The sequence below is a fragment of the Coturnix japonica genome, chromosome 4 (assembly GCF_054131305.1).
Source record: "Coturnix japonica strain WE chromosome 4, WE-NBRP24, whole genome shotgun sequence".
In the NCBI taxonomy this organism is placed as follows: Eukaryota; Metazoa; Chordata; class Aves; order Galliformes; family Phasianidae; genus Coturnix; species Coturnix japonica.
The window spans coordinates 32,484,226-32,505,001 of NC_140666.1; the positions used below are offsets into that span (position 1 = coordinate 32,484,226).

At 35.2% G+C, this 20,776-nt stretch overlaps 1 protein-coding gene across 3 annotated transcripts in view; it reads left to right on the forward strand.

Annotated features, from left to right (window-relative positions):
• Window positions 1-20,776, forward strand: part of LOC107313128 (uncharacterized) — a 542,029-nt gene that overhangs the window by 214,017 nt on the left and 307,236 nt on the right. For all 3 annotated transcript variants that reach the window (XR_014945262.1, XR_014945263.1, XR_014945265.1), the window contains exon 3: window positions 10,095-10,235. The gene's annotated coding sequence lies outside the window, so the exon portion shown is untranslated. The remainder of the gene's footprint in view (window positions 1-10,094; window positions 10,236-20,776) is intronic.

Consider the following 20,776-nt stretch of genomic DNA (forward strand, 5'->3'; position numbering starts at 1 on the left):
GCTGGAAATATACCCCTTGTGTGATGTTCTACCCTTCTACAAACAGGAGCTCCTGAAAATAATGTGTTAAAGGAAAGAGGGTGAGTTTTGTTTTTGTAATATACTATAATTTTGTTTCCAGCAGCAGCATAAGGTTTTCAAATGGAGTTTGAATGGGAACTAAGGGATTGAGGCAATCAAAGCTACTTAATTTCCGAGAAGATGGAAATAATCTGTATCAGAATATTTTGTGTTATTATCAACACTTTTCTTATAAAAAAATTCTTAAGCTATAAAATGCCACAGCTATTGTTCCATTTTATGAAGCAATTATTGATAAAAACATATTTCTGCCAAACATACAGTCCATTGGAAATTGGACATGTATCCAGTATACAGCTCTTATTTCCAGAATTAGTCTCATTTTCTCTGATTGAAACATTTACATAGAGAATAACAGATAATAAAATCTGTAGCAGTGTGATCTTAATGAAATAAAATCCTAACTGCGTTTAATTGTGTTGCGGTTTTGTTTTCCATTTTCACTGTTAATGTAATTAGTCACATGGATTTCCCCTTAACATTGGCAGAGAAGAAAAATGAAAAATCTGCTATTCTAATATAATACACAGTTCATTGTATGCATTAAAATATACATGTCTTCTTCTTCAAACAGCAGTTTTTGAATGATTCATGAAAAAAGTAATCTACATCAATAAAAAAACAGCCCTGTGAAATTCATAGAAAAACATGTTTCATAAAATGCAGAATGGCCATGATGTTTTTGTTCTCTTTGTTAACATTTTCTTTCATTTTAATTCTTTCATTTACTTCTCCCCTTCTCCCAGAATTTCTGTGAGTGTATATACTAAACACATGGGAAGAAATTTCATGGCTTTAGTTTTATATTTTCTATATTCACATGTAAGCCAGTTTTGTGTGTATTACAATCCATAAAAATGTTTGGTTTGATTTTTTTTTAATCAAAATTGCAACCCCAGCAACACTTATTGTAGGTGGATCGGAAGCAATAGGATAAAATGTGCTGGATTTCTTCAAATATTAGTTTGACAACAGAGGATAAACTAAGGAAAATAAAGTCAAAAACACAGGTGTCCAACTGAGCTTGTCTGGGCCACATTTAGTGAATAGGAATTGTATTGGGCTACACATAAAATATATAATATAGTTAGTATATTTAAGTAAGAACATTTCTTTTATTTATTTATTTTGTTTTTTAAATTAAAACATTAAAAAAGAGTAACAAGTACATAAATGTAGTGGGATATTTGACCCAGTTTTTGTAAAATTAATTCATCAATATCTTCTTGAATGGAAGTGTTTGCAATTCTTTATCAGAAATGAATTTTTGGCTGAAATTTTACTCTTCCTGTACTGTACTTCAACCCTGAAAATAGTTGTTCAAAAAATGTACATACTTCCAAAAAGTGATGGCATCAATAAGTGATGATTGGCACTGAGAAGACATTAAGCACACAGGCTCTAAACCTGGTGGGGGATTTCAGCCACCCAGCTTTCTGCTGGGAAAACAACACGGCAAGCTGCACGCAATCCAGGAGACTCCTGAGTTCATTGACAACAACTTCCTGGTTCAGATATTGGACAGACCCACCAGAGGTGAAGTGTTTCTGGACCTGATCTGCTGGTTAGGTTGAGGCGGGGGTGGGGGAGGAGTATAAGAAGTGGAAACAGGGATGAGCAGCCTGAGAAGAATATAGGGATTCTGTCTGGAGGATGTGCAGGGTTGGAGTCAGGAAAGCCAAGACATAGGTGGATTTCAACTTGGCCAGGGATATGAAAAACAAGACTGGATTCTTTAGATATGTTAGGCAAAAGAGACAGGCAAAGGAGAATGTATTCCTTCCAAAGAAATTTTTTACTCAGAGGGTGGTGAGGTACTGGAACAGGCTGCCCAAAAAAGTTGTGAATGTCCCATCTCTGAAGGTGTTCAAGGCATTGCGAGCAGCCTGATCTAGTGGTTGGTAGCCCTGCCCATTACAGGGGGCATTGGAACTAGATGATCTTAATGTCCCTTCCAACCTAAGCCATTCTATAATATGAATCTTAAATCTCTATCAGATTTATCCCTTTTTATCTCTCGATTACCTGCTGTTGTCATGGTATAAATGAGTATTTTTTGCCTACTTCTTGCTTATTATTTCAAATCAATTCATCAGTACAGAGCTTTTCTTTTATTGGACTATCCTCTGAAGAGAAAAGGAAACATGATTTCTTAAATAAAGAGAATTCAGTGGAAAATTCTGTATTGGAAGTAATTAAAAATATATCATCATCTTTTCTGTATATGTAGAAATTATAAATTAGCTTTTGATAAAACAGGGTGCTGATTAATATTGCATTTTATCAACTAGGTTATTACTGATATTCAAAATGTCTGTGTGTTGTATAGTTATATTTCCTACACAGTTCACGTAAGCTGAACTCCTTATCAGAAGAAATGAGTTGTAGATATCTTAATCATGTACATATTTGAGGTGCCTAGAATAGTATCTATCTGATTGCATTCTGTAGTCTAATTGTAGTCAACGGATGCCCTTAACAGCATTTGCCAACTGCTAATTTTGCCTTATGGTACTTTACTTGTAATCTTAGCAAACAAAATCAGTGACTCTTCCTGTTTAATTCTGAATAATGCTCTTTGCATAATATGTTTGGGGAAATTCATCATATGAATACTTCTTGACTGACTACATTATCCTACATAAATTGGGTTATATATATATAAATGTACCATAAAAGTATTTATATGTTTCAAAATAATCAAACATCAAAAATATAAAAGTAATTTTTCATATGCACAATTGTTCCGTAGTCTTTGCAAAAGGTTAGAATATTTATCACAAAAAAGCTTTACTCCCTTCACAGATCAGAATGAGAGGCTGTAGAAATAGGACTTGAGCATGTAAAAACATTTCACAATATTCTATGTGAATTACTCTTAACACTATGCAAGTGATAAGTCCCAAAGAGTGAAGACTTAAAAGATTTATTTCTTGGACTTGAAAGGTTTTTTTTGTTTGTTTGTTGTTTTTTTTTTAATTTATTTTCTTTTTAATTCAGGTCAGATATACAGCTCTTATATACTAGGAAACTTTTCATGCTTTGACAGTAAAAGGAGACCAGTATGTTAAATAAGCAATGTGAAATTATGTTTGCACAAATTATAATTAGAACCAAAATGACTGATGGGTCTTGTTCTGATCACTTACACCAGTATTACGGCTCTGTAGCCCAAGTTTAATTAGCAGAGTTAATCGTGATTGATCAGTCTCATGGAAATGGAGGGCGTCACATTCTGACTTGCTCTGAGTAAGTCATGGAGCTAGTAAGATGGTAGAGAGATCTGATCAGCTCCCTGATTTTAAGGCCAGGACTGATTCCAATGAAAATGGAAGCTGCTGCCAAAGAGCTTAGTGTTGTCAGGTCCTGGGCATTAAGCCACTGGAAAATAGCCATGCTGGATTTCTGTTCTGCTGTTCCAGCTCTCTCCACGTGTTGGAAAGAGACATAGAAACACAGAGCCCAGCTGTAATGCAGATGCATCAGCTCAGATACATGCTCTCTGGAATAGTTGTTTCTGGGTTATAGCCCAAAGGGACCAAAACTCAGCTTCTGAATCTGTTATTCTAAAACAAGTAGACTTATCAGTGGAAAACAAACAGGAAAATGAGGTCAAAGTGAGTGCTCAGAGTTCATAATTGTAGACACCTGAACAAAAAACTCTCTGTGAAGTATATGAAAAGACAGTCTAATAAAAAGGTCAATGAAAGATGGAGTCTGCCTTAGGTGAACAACATCCCATTTACTCCCATTTAAAATCATCACCTAGATATTCTAGAATTGGCACACACAAAACACCTATTCTTCCATCATACGATACATTTCTTGATTTTCATGTTTTTTTCTTGCTTAGTACTAATTAAAAAGCTGATATCCCAATCGTAAGATAAAATTTCACTTTTCTAATCAGATTTTAGAAGCCTTTTTAAAATTTTCACCTTTTACTTTTCCAATTATAGCTTTACTGTATTTTAATTAAAATACTAAATGAGGACTTGACCTTCAAGCAGCCTTTTTGGTTTAAAAAGTTAAAAGTGTTTTAATAGCTCAGAAACACTTCCTGATTATTTTCTTAGCAAGCACTTGCTTGAACAGAATGAATAATTTTTGTTTTCCATAAACCAACATTTTTCTAATGAAAGAAACTTGAAATTTTCCCAGCTAGTTCTAAATTAAAACAACTTAGCTTTACTGTGTTTGCACTTCTTTTGTGTCTATTTTCTTCAAACACTGTAGCAAATTAGTTTACTGAAAGAAATAACTGGAAAAAAATAGCAAATAATGATATAATGGTGGAAAACAATCATCAAATCAACATTTCATATTCCAGTGACTAATATACACAGCATAATCTGATACTCAGAAGTAAACACATCCAGCTACTTTGCCTGTCCCATGTGACCTAAATACCCAATTAAACCAACTTTAAGTACTTTATATTTTGCATAAGATTGTTTGAGAACTCATGGAAGTTTCAACTTAAGAATTATTTAAAAACTGTTCTGTGTCTTATCATATCACATAAACACACATGTATTTAAATAAATTTATTTTTTTTAAAAAAAGCAAAAAGCAACAACAAAAAGAAAAATGAAATTGTTACCTTATTATATAAGTATCTTTGGTGTCATGAGGTATTTTTGCAATTCCTACCAACAGGTTACCTCACATAAACAGAATAAAAAATGTTGACTTAGTTGTCTTTATCTATCATAAAGTTACAAACTATTTGCTGTACTTTCCACATATGTTTATATATGATATCTCACATCCAATCCAAATATCAATAGAGAGGAAAGTATAATACACAGAAAGTAAAATTTTCTATAAAGCATTATGATATGAGGAAGGTTACCAATGATACATTCTGCCTGCTATTTGGAGAAATTACCAAAATTAACTTTGGATGTGGCTACAGATGTTCCAGGCTCATCATATTCAGGCCTAGGTTTTTTATTTGAACAATTTTCGCAGGCCAGTATTTAGCCTCTTGGTCAAATGTTCAGCTCGTGTCCCTACAGAAAGAAAAAAAAGAATGATCCGCATTTACAGTAGGCTATAAAAATGCTGGAGAGATTCAGCTTGATACAAAAGGTCAGAAAATGAAGGATATTCAGTGTAGTTACAGAAGCTTTTGACATAGCTGTTTCTCATAACAAAAGAGCAATCCTTCGATGATACAGCTGAAAAATGCTAACAAAATGCATAGTATTATAATATGGAATTTCAGCATTGTATTGTCAGCCATAGTTAAATAGCATGACGTATTTTTGAAAAAAATATATATATATATATATATTTTTTTTTATGGAGTAAAAATAAGAGTCAATATACCATAGGGCTAATGGCATTTAATATGAACTTATGCATATGCACCCCAAAAAAGTTGCTTATCAAAAATTGTTGCTGGCAAGTTCAAAGATGATGGAGATGAGAAGCAGTAAATATTCACTGAAGGAATCATAGAATGGCCTGGGTTGAAAAGGATCATCATCACAATGACAATCTAGTTTCCACCCCCCTGCTATGTGCAGTGTCACTGACCACAAATGAAAAAGGTTATTAAGCCAGAGCAGCAGAGCCAACACTGTGAAACTGGAGGTGGAGAATAAGAAGCAATTAGGTTTGTGTATTTTGCATACATAATATTTATGCTTTGACTAGTTGAAATCAGTTATAATAACTTTGACTAGTTATAATCAGATTGAAGGACATACTTATTGCAGGCAAACTCATCTACCATAACACCTCTCTGGGATCTTTATTGCCAGAACCAAAACTAAGAAATTACCAATTTCTTAGTACCAATTTACCAATTAAATAAAAAGGCACCTTGTGGTTATTTTCAGGAGGATCTAATTGTGTGATACTTGTTGATTGTCACTGAAGTTACTGTGAATGTCTAAATACTCTTGGAAAACCACCCAACCATAAATCCCTAGGCACCCAAATACCTGAAAACATTTGGTTTGTTGACCTTAGAGATATTTTAGAGGCACATTCAAAGACAGGTTCAGTGAGCTGTTTAGAAATCAGGAGCAAAAAAAAAGAAAAAAGTCACTGACTGTCTTAGTAGATTAACTTTTTTTTTTTTTATCATATTATGGTACATTCTATTACACAGCTGTTTCTGAAATAGCTTACTATAACTGATGCACAGAAAAATGATGATTAACTCAGAAGAGACATGCTTTAAAAAATTCAGGACAAGATATTTAGGCTAATAATATTTCTGAACAGCTTGTTTGGGAGAAAGGTACTTACTTTACACATTTGGCAAGCATGCTATACTGCATCTACATGAAAAAAAGAATAAGAACAAGCAAAGCGTTCCGTGATGTTAAATAAGATCAGATGCAGTTCTTGAATAATGCATTCAGCTGCACTTGTTCCAATTCAGAACTGAAAATAATTATTAATAAACTATATTTAAAATATTAAATATTTAAACAAACTTACACGAACATTTTTGCAATGAAAGACTGATTCCAGAAAAAAAATAAATAAATAAATAAGACACTGAAAAAAAAAAAATCAGCCAGGGAGAATGAAAGAAAACAAAATTGACAACTGAGAACAACTGACAATGCAGGCAACAGTGCTCAAGAGATTGTACACCAAACTGAATGTATGTCACACTGCTGCACATACAAGCAGATACTTGCTCTGTTTTAGGTATTATTTTAGGTATTATTCCAGTAAGCAAGCACTACAGATATCCTGAAGCTCAACTGGAACAATTATGGTTACTCTGATGGATAAGAACAATTAAATTTCAGGTCACCATCAGGGATCAACCTATGCTGGAGCACGGTGGCATGTACTTCTAGTTATGTTGCCAGTTAGGGCAGGTGGAGCTAAACTGGTATGGACATAAAGACAGACATAATTTTAGTTTTCTGCTAGGAAAGAAAGAATCCCTACTTGCTAGGTCTCTGTATAACTACTGAATTTCCATTAAGTAATTTCAACTTTAGGATTAGAGGAAAATGCAAAAAAAAAGATTTTATTTTTCTTTTGAAGTGGAATGTTCCAGTGTAGTCAGACATAAGGAACTATCCTTTAATATTATCAGTCATAAAGAAAACCCTGACATGCCAGACTGTCTTCTATTCATCATAGCTGTACTAGCCTGAAACTAGTATAAAGATTTGGATTTAGGCCTACTCTGTGAAGGACTACACATATTTCCCTTCCTGACTATCATTGATTTTATACAATATAATTGAGATAAATTTCTGACATTACCATATCCACCTGGTTATATTCAAGTTGGATGACTTGTGCAGGTCCTGTAGTCGTAATGAGCTGAGGAAACCTTAAAAAAAGCTAAAAGTTTTTTAAACTTTCAGTACTTAACATACTGATTTGTCTCAGAAAATTCTCAATGTCTGGTTTTCAAATTAACCTTGGATTTATATTGCTTATAGCTATGTGTGATCCAAATCTCCACACTTTTTCACTTTTATATGGAAAAGCAAAAATATTGTTTGTTTGTTTTAGTTTTTTGTGGTTTTTTTTCTTAATAGTTAACTAATATTTTAGTGATTTAAATAGATTCTTGTCGTATTTTCAAATACCAGGAGATTAAAAAAATAAAAATAAAAACAACAATAATAAAAAAATATTATAGGAAATGCAGAAAACTCATCATGTTCTTTAGAAAGTCTGTGTTGTTTTCTCTCTAAGAAGAAGTAATTTGTAGATCAGTACACATATCTGATAGGTTCCACACTGTCCCATTGTAGCTAGGAACTAAATCCTATTCAGTGTTGTTCTAGACAGAATATTACAATGACGTCTGCATTAAGATATAGTAATGAGTACACCTAAGCTGAAGGGAGGGTGTACTTGCAGAATTGTAACATTTGAAATGGAGCCAAGGAAGGTCAGATTTTGCACTGACTGAGCTAAGTGATGATTATCTTTTTTGAGCAGTGAACACTTTAGATTGACTAGAAGTGCATCAACACAAACTGTACATAATAAATCAGAAAGTACTTGAGATACAGCTGTTACAAGGCCAGTATTCAAATTTAAACATTGTGTGTTGTCAAGTGGGCCAGTACATTAATGACCTTTTTTTTTTCCCCTTCAGATAGAAGTTTCTTTGACAAAACTCAGCCTTTAGCATAAAATAGATTTTTTAATGGTTTAAATTTTCACAGTGCTTTTGCATGTAACATTAGCCACTGCATGAGATTTGAAATGTTTTAACACATTTATATGTTTACCTAGTAAGGTCATTGAGAGCATTTTTTTTTTACCATCTTTATATTGTTTGAAGCTACCCTGATAATATTGGCATTTATTTTTTTTTCCCTATATGTTTTGAATTCAAAACTGTAATCACAGTGTGTTGTTTACTTTCTCCCTATTTGTGTAGCAGCTTTTCATGAGTTTTCCTCATTTACTACTTAGCTGCTGCTACAGGGGAATTTACAAGTGACAAATAACAGAGCTCAGACTAATTATTTCTACTGCTTGGCTTCTTTCTGCCCAGAACATACTTTCTTTTCCCCCTTCTTAAGTTGTTCAAACCCCTTTTAATTCCTAAGAAATAAATGTGTTTTGTTTTTCTTATGGTATACAGTTTTTAAATCATGATATGTTACAATGTCTTCTTCAAAGTGTGTTCCTTCTTTATGCAGATAGGTACTGGAGTGCTGGGAGCAATTAACATTACTCAGAGAACTAATTTCCTGTGGTTCTTTAACTCTGTATTTATGGCTTTCAGAAAAGTGGATCTGTACTCTAAGGATTAGTACAGTCTGTAAATTTTAGTTGTCTGACTTCTTTCTTTTGAGGAATTAAGATAAGAAAAATCAGTGGCGGCTAAAATAACAGAAGAAAAAACTATACTTCATGCATTCATTCTTCTTTTTCCTATTAGAAGAGTTAATGCTTTTAAATTATGTTGCAGAAATTTGTAGGTCACTCCAAAAGTAATGTCTCTTTGTTTTCATGAAAACTCCAACAGATACGAAGAGCACAATGACACTATTTGACAAAGCACATTCTCAGCTACAAAACATTACTTTTCGACTTAGGCACCACTATTAGCAATGCATTTTCACCAGTGCTGTACAAAACCCTACATGCTGTGCTCATAAAAATTTGCAGCAGAGGAGGTAACCCACTGTTGCTGTCACCACTGCTGAAATGCACCACCCACTGCCTCACTGCATACACATACACCATTTGGTCTCCGTAAGCATTCAGCAAGAATCAATGAATGCCAATAGGAGCAATTTTTTTCTGCATGGAAGAAGACACTGACACATATTTGCTTCATCTGTAGTTTCGTGTTAGACACAGTTTTGTCAGACTGCCCCTCTGCTGCTATCTGTCAAACAGCAACAAAATGTAATGGATTATTGGTGGGAAGGTTCAGGCTATACTGCCGCCAACAGGAGGCACTGCTTTTGGAGCAACCCTTGTACATCTCCTTTGTACCTAACTCTATTGCAGATATACTTTCCTTTATGAATTTTTTAAAGCTGAACTTGTATCACCGGAAGCCTGGTGATGCTTCATCTACACTCCTTTAGCCATTACTCTGCCACTGATTAGGGCAATAATTAGTTTAACATATACATACATTATTTGGTTTGTCCCACATAACAGCTTTTGCCAATGCAATACCATTTTTTTTCTCCTTTCATAAATGCATGCAGTTGTTTTCAAAGTCTATCTGAAAATATTAACAAGTGCTGAAAGAACCCACTGAAGAAAAACTACAGAGCACCTCCTTGCACCTTCTTGCCCAAATCAGTTTTAGCTGGGATTTTCCATTACAAGTAGCAGATTATTCTTAAAGAAAACCTAAATAATGCTGCAGCGTCTGGGTCTAATGGTCTCTAATGGACTCAATTAGCCACACCTGGGCCTGTCCTCACCCCAGAGTCCCAAATACCACTTAGCTCAGCTGAAGAGTAGGCTTCCTGTTCATATCTTTAAGCTATTGTTTTGTAGACTTTGAGCCTGACTTGTGGCTTCTTTTCTGTTGAAAGGAGTCTGTCTACGGTTATTGCAACATCCTGGCTGGTTGACTGGACCTGCATGCTGCAGTGAGGGTGAGATGGTTGCCTTGCCAATGTTACTGCTGCTATTGCTCCTGCTTTGCCATCCTGGGGGTCTGTGGTCCCTATCAGGTAAGTTGTGTTTGAGGCTCTGTGGGGAAATGAAGGTGGGAAGGTTGTTCTGTTTTTTGGGGACTATTTTTGTTTGTTTGTTTTTAATTTTCCAGCAAATAACTTGTTGTAAATTTATCTTATAGTGGTTGCCCTACAGTATGGAAATATCGTGAACTATAGGTAGAAATGCACTCAATTTTGTAGGCTTTGTAAAGCTTCACTTGCACCCTGGGGCAGGGCAGAGGGGGCTCATTGCCATAACCATAAGTTTCTGCTGATTTTATTCTTTGCTTTTTATTCCTGCTGTCTGAAAGCATGTTTTTCTCAGTTCAATTTAGACTTCTGTGGTGGGGTTTTATTCTTGGCCTTGAATGCTTAATTAAGGAGCTATTATTCATAGAATTGCATTTGGTAAGCTTTGTTGACTTGAAGAAATAATAATAATGCTGCCTATAGTTTCTGTTTCCTGTTCCTGAGTACTTCGTTGTCTTCAGTATACCATTTCTTTCTCTTGTTTTCTGGTCATTCATGCCTGAGGAGATGTGGAATGCTGGCATGTGATTCATGAAAAGTGAAATATTTAAACCAGTGGCAGAAAGCAGTATATGTTTCACTGCTAAAAACCAAATTCAACTTCTACACTGAATCTTTCAGTATGTCTTTCTAAAACTGTGTCAGAAAGGACCTAATCTCCCACCCTCTGAGTTGTTTTTCAGAAAATTTGATAGACAAAACATCTTTTCTCCTACTTATTTCTTGATGTTCTTTATGGATAAAAAGAAATTTGCATAGGAAGTATATGGTAAAGTCTAAATGCATTTTAATGGCTTTTTAATGTGTAGCATTTGGACAGATCAATACAATGGGAAAGGCATTACAACAATGGTGTGATGACAGAAGGACTGGCACAATAAAGAGGTGCTATAAAGGAAGGAAAGAGGATTGCTCACGCATATCAGAAGGTTACAGGTTTATAGGGGAAAGAGCCACCAAGGACTGATCTCCTGAAAGAGATTCTTCCTTGGTGGCAGTCAGCCCTTAAATGAAATCTAAGAGAGTTGTTCCACCTGTTCCAGTCACACAGATGAATTGCTTTTGGTGTCTCAGGTCAGGATTCAACAGTTCCCGTATGTAATATAACTCAGCAATGAAAATTCTTAAAAGCAGGAAATACCTGGATATTCAAGCATGTGTTTTGAACCAGTGACCAGAGATGATAGGACATCTTTTATTATGATCATAGTAGTTTATTTTTGTGCTCTTCTGCTTACTTCAGTGGCTAAAAATCTTCATTATGCTTTTAAAGTGAATATAGTTTATATGATTGGGAACACTAGGGACATTTTGTCGGCTTAAACACACAATGGGTGATGTTAGAGTAACTCTATCAACATGCACGTGTTTGGCATGGAAACTGCTAGTAGAATGCTGAAATGCTCTGTGCAATTGGTAAGAATAAAAACCAATGCCCCCAAAATTTCACTGATTGTTTGTAGCAAATACTGTGTATTGTATCACAATGTTCTTATTGAGAAGGGCAGAAAAAGAATTACTGAACACTACTCAAAGGGAAAAACAGATATTTCAGTGAACATTTGAGTGTTAGGGGAAAAATATTTCAACCATAGCTCCAAGTTCTTTTTTTGTTTTGTTTGTGGGTTTTTTTTTTGTTGTTTTTTTTTGTTGGTTTTTTTTTTTTTTTTTTTTTTTGTGTGTGTGTGTGTATGTGTAAGACCACTCTACATACAGAATTGGAAGATGTTCTGTTGTAGAATGAATGTGTTCTATCATTCAGGATGTGAGAAAAAGGCTTGGAAGGAAAAGAATTTTTAACTCTGTTAACAACTTGCTTTTTGCTGGTTGAACCTACAAGGCATACTCTAGTATGTTTCCTAAGACTTCAAATTGGCTAAAATATGGTCAGATCCAGCCAGAGGAGAGAAGAAGAGTTAAAGATTATCACAAGGTTGTGTAAAATCTTGTGATTCTTCCTGCCCTGTATGTAGGTTTGTGGTGGTGTAGACCATAGAAATAGCTAAAAGACCTTAGGGGTGTACAGTGCTCAGTGTTTCTTTATTTCTGTTATACCTGAATTCTGCTACAGAAGTGTGATGTAGTAGTGAACTCAGCAGGTCTTATTACCTCTGGGGAATCTGACTAGACTTACTGAGCTGGGAAAGGTGCTTGGGCATCTTACACGTAGGTGCTGTGCTGCAGTGAAGTTGCTGAAGTTCCCAGCATCACAGAATTGTTCACATTTCTCACGTGGATGGTTAAAAGGTGTCGGGCTCTAGCAGGCACCATGGCCTCTTTTATTCTTTTTTTTTTTTCGTTTCTGAGTTTCTGCTCCTACTCATAGGAGCTAGAAACTTTTTATTTCCCATGTTAAGAATAGAAGTTAGAGGATTAATCTATAAATTCCTGTTCTTATTTCTTTAATTATTTTACTGATATTCACTACTTTGTGTGTAGTCAGAAGACATAGGTGTTATGAATTAGAGGCCAGTAGCTTAAGGGTATGTGATGATGCCTGTAAGCCAATAAAAAGTGTGCCAGGGAAGCTGGATGGCTTCTCAGCCCACAGTCCATATGTCAAATGCTGTATCTTGGTGTTTGATGTGGAGACTTGCATAAGAGCACTTGCACTAAGACAAATTTGGAAAAAATAAAAATTAAAAAAAAATGTAGTTAAAGAACGTGGAGGAAGGTGTGGAAGTACAGAGTGAACTCTGCCAGCAGCTACATGGCCCAGCAAGAGTCAATTAAATCTTTCTTACTCTCTTCCCGGAGAAGTTTTGAAGCTGCTACAGAACATAATAGGTAAGATATAAAAGATTTCTAGCTCTTTCTTACTGTGATGATAATTCCCAGCCCTATGATGCAAACTAGGTACCCCCAAAGAATTTTTCTGAAGAAGAAAAAAATTGTTTTAAGAAATTCATCTGTCCTGGTTGCTTCCCTATTTAAAGAGAATGGAATATGGGATATATTACTGTCCTTGAGCTCATGCTTATTGAATATTCAGAATGTTTTCTGTGTATGAAATTGGCTGAATCTTATTCCTGCCGACTCCTTATCCAGGCTCAGAATGGTAAGCCAAAAAATACCTCTTGGGGTCTTACGTTTTAGCTGAGAGCTAAGAAAAACTTTTGCTGTGCATATAGGACTTGATGTCTCTCTCTTCCTGTTGACCGTGTTCCTCTTTATATAGATGAATACACATTCACTGGAGCGGTGAGCGAAATGAATTTGAATAGTATCAGTTGACCTGAAATTACAGTTTTCAGTGAGTAGACATTTTTGGAAGAAAGACTGCTCAGCTTTGATAGAAATATGGCCGTGATAGACCTAGGTAACTTGAGATTCCCATGCCTGCTGTTTCCTTTGGAATTTCTCTTGTTTGATGAATTGCCATAAAGCAGATGAAAAGGAGGAGACTTGGAGGTGCTTTTCTTTATTTCCCCCAGTGGAATAATTAATTCAGACTTACCTCTGAATCTCGTGATTTGTTGTGTGTTACAGATTGCAGAGCTTCTGCAGAACCCTGTGGGCTGCACTAAGTCACTCCATGGGACAGTATCTATCTGCCTTTGCAGGACCTTAGATCTAAGCATCCTTTCTAAGACTGCTGTTGTCTAAGAGGATGAATCATTTTCTTTCTCTGGCTTAACTTTTCTCTCTTTTCATCTGAAGAAATCTCCCATGGAGTTCAGGAATAGTCCACTATATGATGCCAGAAATATAAAACTTAGGGAGAGATTGAGGAATTAAGATTCAAATGCAGTTTTTCTTAGAGACGCTGTAGGAATATCCTCTGTTCCCTTCTTTCTTTCTTTTTGTCCTACATTATCCCTTAAAAATGCATTAGTATTTACTAGCTTGCTGTACAGGCCTGTCTATGCAATGGGAGCATATTTCTTGGGCATAAATGTCATGCTAGTACATCTTTGTGACTTCGAGGTTGGCTTTGGCTCTCATCCAGTCAGCTCAAAGAGCAAAGAGAGCTACCTGGGCCTGAACTGTACCTACCATAGATGGATTTTAAGTATATTTTATTAAACAGCTACACATATCATGTCTTACACAGCTTAAGTAATTTTTGGCTTTAAAAACATCTCTCAAGGGAGAGGAAGCCAGTGTTGCAAACCTGTTATTTATTATTATTGCCTATACAATCTTGTCCTTGCTACATTCCTTTTGAATCTGCAAACTCTAACCTGTCAGGTAAAACAAACCACAAATGAAGAAAGGTTAGAATGTAAAATCCACAGGTCTGTGTTAAAGTGCTATTTTATCTACTACCAAAATTGTATGTTACAAAGGTGAAGGAAACCATTAGAGAACAGGTGCCCTGAATGAGAAAAGATTTCAGTATGTGGACCTAGGAACCTCCTTGTTGATTTATTTGAGAAAACTACAGTAGTTACTGCTTGATTCAGAGCAAAAAATGGAGTTCCTCCAATCTTCATCTTCAAGTAAAGACAAATGAGCTTTCATAATGGACCTTGCCCTGCCAATAGGAATAAATGGCTGTGATTTCTGAACGTTTTCAAGGAGACCTGGAGACTCAATATGCAAACTCTCTCATTCTATCATTGAAAGTGCAGCCTTGGATTATTACTGACAGTGAAGATGCAGTTAAAGTAAAGGTCATCTAGACTATTGGCAATAATAAATTCCAGGATTTGCTGTCTTTTTGCTGAGGCCTGCATTAGGCCATGCATCAAAAGCCTGTGTTAAAACAACGAAGTGGTTTGTCCTCACTCAATAAAAAAATGCAGCATACATTGTTCAAGTTTGCTTTTTTGAATGAGCTAGAAAAGGCCTCATTTTATATAGTCTTTTAAATTTACACACTAGGAGAGCAGTCCACCGAGCAATCTGTTTAATTCTCTGTGCCCACCTGTAAGGCATAATTGAAGCTGCATAAAATAATAATAATCTCTTGCTTATAGGTGTAGAAACCTACTTTTTTTTTTTTTTTTTTTTTTTTTTTTGAATAAAGACTTGAGTACAAATACTAGCAGGTTAATTCCATTTTCAGAATGTAAGCCTGAGGTTTAGGAAGATAAATAAAAATTATCTTTAATATTGTAAGTTAAATAATTGCATGTTCCTAAATTGAAAACAAATAAATGTTGCCTTAAAACTCAGGGCACGTGGTATTTTTTTTCTTTCTTTGCAACTTCTTCATTATTAAACAGAAAAAATAAGGTACAACATGAACAAAAACAGTAGCTAACAGATGTTTTAGTTATTTATGCCGAAAAATGAAGGTAAAAGCAATGCTTTTGAATGAAGCACTTTAAAGGAGCACTGTCTTAATCTAATTTCACTGCTAAAAGTATGAAAACGTGTTTTATGATGGCTGTTTATTTTTAAGCTCTTGACATGAAAATATCAGAATGTAATGAGCATTTCTTATAGCAACTTATAGAGTTGCTTGTGAACCCTGGATGTTCATTACCATTCTGTGATTTGTGTAGAGGTCAGATAGCCTTTGGGGAGGAAGTACAGTATAATTTTCCATATTTAGAATTAAAATCTAATCCTGACATAGGAAAAACAGTCTTTACAGTGGGCAGGCAGGAAAGTTTGTTCAATCTCTTTACTGAAAAACAAACAACAGCAAAAAAAAGAAAAACTTAGTAAGTACCTTTTATTGTGGGCAGTTCTGCTGTTGGAGCATTTACACAATGGGAATTCTACGAACAGCACCAGGTAATACAATTTTCAGCAGAGGGTAACAACTTATGTCATCAGTTTAAGACTCAGCTACCAAAACTAACAACAAAAAAGCTTCTTTGATTACTATCACTTCCCTGAGTTATCCCCCCATAAACTTAGTTTTAGAGCAGTGAGATTTACTGAACGTACATATTGATTTTTAAGATAATGTTCAAGTGTCTGAAGTTGCTCATTAACATGTCACAAAGGTTCTTGATGGCTGTATTTAATTGTAGCTGATAAACGAGGAAAGAAGTAGAGACTATTTTAGAATTGTGGCTCCAATACCACCTATTGGATGAATAAATACATAATTAAATACTTCAAAGCACACAGAACAATAAGAGCTCATAAGGGACGTTACGTCTTGCACACAATTGCTTTTTTCCTGTTAACTTATATCTCTTTTATTGTATTGTTTGGTTGCTCTTAAGACCTTCCTTAAATTGCTCAATTAGATTAACATTTGTTATTTAATATGTAAACAAAGCAAAGTATATAGCATTTCCAAATCTTCCTTCCCCATGTATTAAGAACATCTAAAGCTTCTACTATGAATTTAAAATAATGGCATTCAAAACATGTATATTTTTCTTGTGAAGACTATTAAAATACAACTGAGTTGAAATGCTTAACATTAAACTTTTAAGCTCTCTGATGTGGGCTTTATGTTGGGTATTCTCTATGGTTTCAAGTATTTCAGTGTTATTTCAATGGTTACCTGACAAGATGAAGAAAGTTTATGTAGTGTCACTGCTGCAGTTTCAGATGCCTGAAGTAACAGGGATAGTGAGTATCTCACAAATTGCCATAGAAATACTGCAAGAAGTTTGTCTACTGTTGTCTTTCAGACCTACCTTTCTCATGTGGATGGTATGTTGACCTCATGTTATAATGAAAAGTAAAATCAACTTGGTTTTCACATTCTCTGTTTTAGAGTTGTAATTGAGTTAAATAGTGATACTTCCAAAATTTAGTTTAAAAGTATTTTACACATTGCTGTAAAGATAAAACATATTTGTAGGTGACATCGAATTTGAATTTAAATGAAAATGTAACAGCTGGAATCACAATTTCTACAAAATAAATGTCTGTTCATCTAGGCAGCATGGGGAATGTAAGGCTGGGGCTTTTAATGTTCTCAGCCTCCTCAGTTTCTACTTATATACTTTTGAAAACATCCTCTATTTTCTTCTTTTACATATTTGCTAATGATATAAAAAAGAATGAGATTTAAAAACAAAAACAAACAAAACCCAACAAAGATGGAGAGAGTGAATATAGGCAGAAAGTACTCTACTGTCAAACAAAACAAAACAAAAAAACACACAAAAAACACCTCAATCACAGTATATGACGTTGATTTAAATAATAGAATAAAATATTGCCTGGATAAAAAGACAGAAAAGGAGTTTTCTTCAAATAGAAGTTGCTAGTTTGAGTCATGTGACTACGGTTTTAACTTTTTATATATAATTTTGGTGTTTGGCTTATTGTTCATAGCGTTCCAGGCACTAAATACTAACTTCCAGAAATAATGCTCAACAATTCAAATCAACTTAAGATATTTATTATTTTATGGCTTTATCCTTTCTATGCCTTGCAGTCTTGCCAAGCAGGGAAGAGAATATTCAAACTGCATCTAGGTAGAGTCTCTCTGTAGGGTGGGAAGGCTCACAGCAGTGAGTAGAAAAAGCTTGAGTGTGGTCTGTGGAACTTGATCCTGTATGTAAGCATACCAGAAGCAAATACAGCAGCTGGTCTGAATGTGATCTTACCTAATGTTATACAAGTCATTGCAAAAATCTGTTGTCAGTTTAACCAATATCAGTATTTGAAATGTCAGTGGTAATCTTAGTGCCTTGCAGTTGTTTATGCCACATTTTGTCTTGATTCTCCTTTCTTGTCAGTCTCCTTTTTGCCAGCAATATGTATTCTGGGCAACACCAGCAGGTATTGACCATTTCAGACGAGTGGTTTCTATGAAACTGGTGATGCTGTTATGGCAGTTTGGCAAATGTACATAGAATCTTGTCATCTGGATTCCCAAGTTAATACGTTTATTTTGCTTTTAACCATCTCTTAAGCAGGATGGTGCTAAGCAGCTATCCTGAGGTTCTGTGTAAAGCCTAACTTATCCAGTACATCAGATTATAAAAGGGAAAATTTAATTCCCTCTGAAAAGCTCACAGAAATAAATTTCAATTGCCAAACTCCCCAAGGTAACTGGTGAGCTCATATTCCCGCAGAGCTCTCCATTTGCATTACTTCCCTTTAATAAATTATGCAGCTTGACTTATCATGCTATCATCCAGCTGTTAAAAAATTTGTCTTGTGTGCCTAGAGGTAGGTTATTAGTGCAGAAAGTCTTTTAACACTCCCTGCTACAGCAGCTGCAAATCCTGCCAACCTGAAGGATTGATTATTGACCATGCTGCTCCTCGTCTACCCTCAATGATGTCCGGAGGTGGTCAGGATTCTGAGGCAGCCTGCGTGAGCATGCAGTGGCTATCTCAACACATTATTGCCGTTTTTTCAGGCAATTAGGTTTAGGGAACAGTGTGTACTCAAAATGATGTGTGTTAGAACCAAGTCTTGGAACTGTCTTTTGCCTTATTTAATGGGTCTCTTTGTTCCAAGTATAGCAGGGAGACCTACCAGCTGACCTGTGCTTTGAACCTGATTAAATGAGTTTTAAATGTTCTGATATATTGGAGACTTTAAGTCTAAATATGAGAGTTCTGTTTCACTCTTGAGAGTTGCTTTTGGTGGGGGGTGTTAGCCATGGTGGAAGATGAGAAATGGAACTTTGTGTGTTTTACCTTGGTTTAACATTTCTACCTTCACACTGATTACTTGATGCCCTGAAATGCCTTGCATGAGTCATGCAGGAGTTGATAGAAATGTGACTGTGTATACAGTATTCTGTTTAGGGTTTTGTGTGAATTCTCAACATCATTTCTGCTGTGAGGCTGTTTTTGTTGAAGTTCATTACAATGAATCAATTTTTCGACACTTTATCCCATTTTTATCATTAAAGGTAATCTGTTACTACCTTCCATATCCTCCTACCTCAACTGTTTATTTTTTCTTTAAATACATGATAGAAACTCATTTGTAGCACTTTAGAAGTCTTTTACTTTATGCTATTGAATAATATTAGACTTTTCTAAGCATAGATAATCTTGTTTCTATGCTTATTTATTATTTTACATATAGTCCAGGCACTATGCTTCTTGAGTATTTATACAGTTCTTGTGAAGAGAGGCTTCAAATTTGTTTAGGTAAGCATCCAGAAGCATTGATGCTAGTTTGCAGTCTGCAGTCAAATTATGTTTCTGATGATGTAGTTCTTTGAGCATGTTTTGTTATGCTGTAGTAACAAAGCTGCTATTTTCATCGTGCTAGTGGCTTCAATATTAGTGTACTTGTAGTCTGCAATGTGAATTGCCATTTTGTGAATGCTTATGTGTTACTGAAAAGGCAAATGGATAAAGATTGTCCTCAGAGTATGGTTTCTAATAATGCTTTGATGATTTCACTCACCACATCTAACTTGCCACATGCAACTCTCCTGTGTGATGCATATATAAAATGATATAAAGCTCAAGTGCTGTCGCTTTGTTTGTTTGTTTTTAACGGTTGCTTCTTAAGATTTGGGCAAACTTTTCTAATATGCTTTTCACAAATCTGACAGGACTCTTCTCTGGGGTGTAAATAAAAAACCAAACAAATGTACACTTTGGTAATGTAGAAATAATATAAGCTACGCTGTTCTGAAGTGACAGTTGCATGTTGGTTTTCTGGGTCTAGAAGTGAGTAATAATCTTGTAGCTAGATACAACTATGTGGTTTTTTTTTTTTTGTTTGTTTGTTTTTTTTTTGTTTTTTTTTGTTTTTTTTTGTGTGTGTGTGTGTTTTTTTTACACATAGCTTTCATTCGGCGCTGCATTATGAGTATTGAAGATGACCGTCCCTGGATGTGTTTATGAGCCGTGATATGGTGCTTGGAGATATGATTTAGCAGAGGGTTGTTAGGGTATTATGGCTAGGCTACAGGTGGACTTGATGATCTTTTTTCCAAGCTGAGTAATTCTATGATAATGCATTCTTGTGCACTATATTTCTTTTCTGCCATTGATTATTTTAAATAGACACAATCATCAAACTGCTGGTAGGAATCATATCAATAATAGTGTAGGATGCTCTTTCATTGCACAAAATATATAAATAGATCTCCCAGGGGCTGACTGGGTCAGGCACTACCTAAGGTAATTGAACGCAGCACTTGTGACGTTACCAGCTTTTCAATTCTATTTTCAGTGCACAGGATGTTGGACATCATAAGGCCAGTACTTGGCTTTTTCAGAGAGGATACAACTTGTTATGAGGCATAGGGCTAGTCAGTACCTGAAAATACTGCAGTATAATCAGGCTTGAGGGCCTTAACTTTTGAGGCCTCTTCCTTGCTTTCTAAAGCGATGCAACTAAAGATACAAACTCTGATCTAGGGACAATATATGGAAAAAATCTACTTCATATGTTGACAAGTGATTGTTCTAAAGACCTGTACAATGTCACTAAGAAAAGCTTTTTGAAAGATTATCTCCCCAACTTGTCATGTGCTCCTTTTCAAGGAGGAAGAACATTAATCCTGTTTTTCAATGATATTGTGCTATTGATCTATTTCTAGACCATTAACAAGTTGAAATACCCTTTTGAGATTCTGCTTGGAATTCAATATTTCGAATGTTTCATTCAGTACAAATGCAGGAGCTTCTTTTGCAAGACATATTTTCTTAGTGTTTGCTCTGCTTTGATAAGGGAAGAAA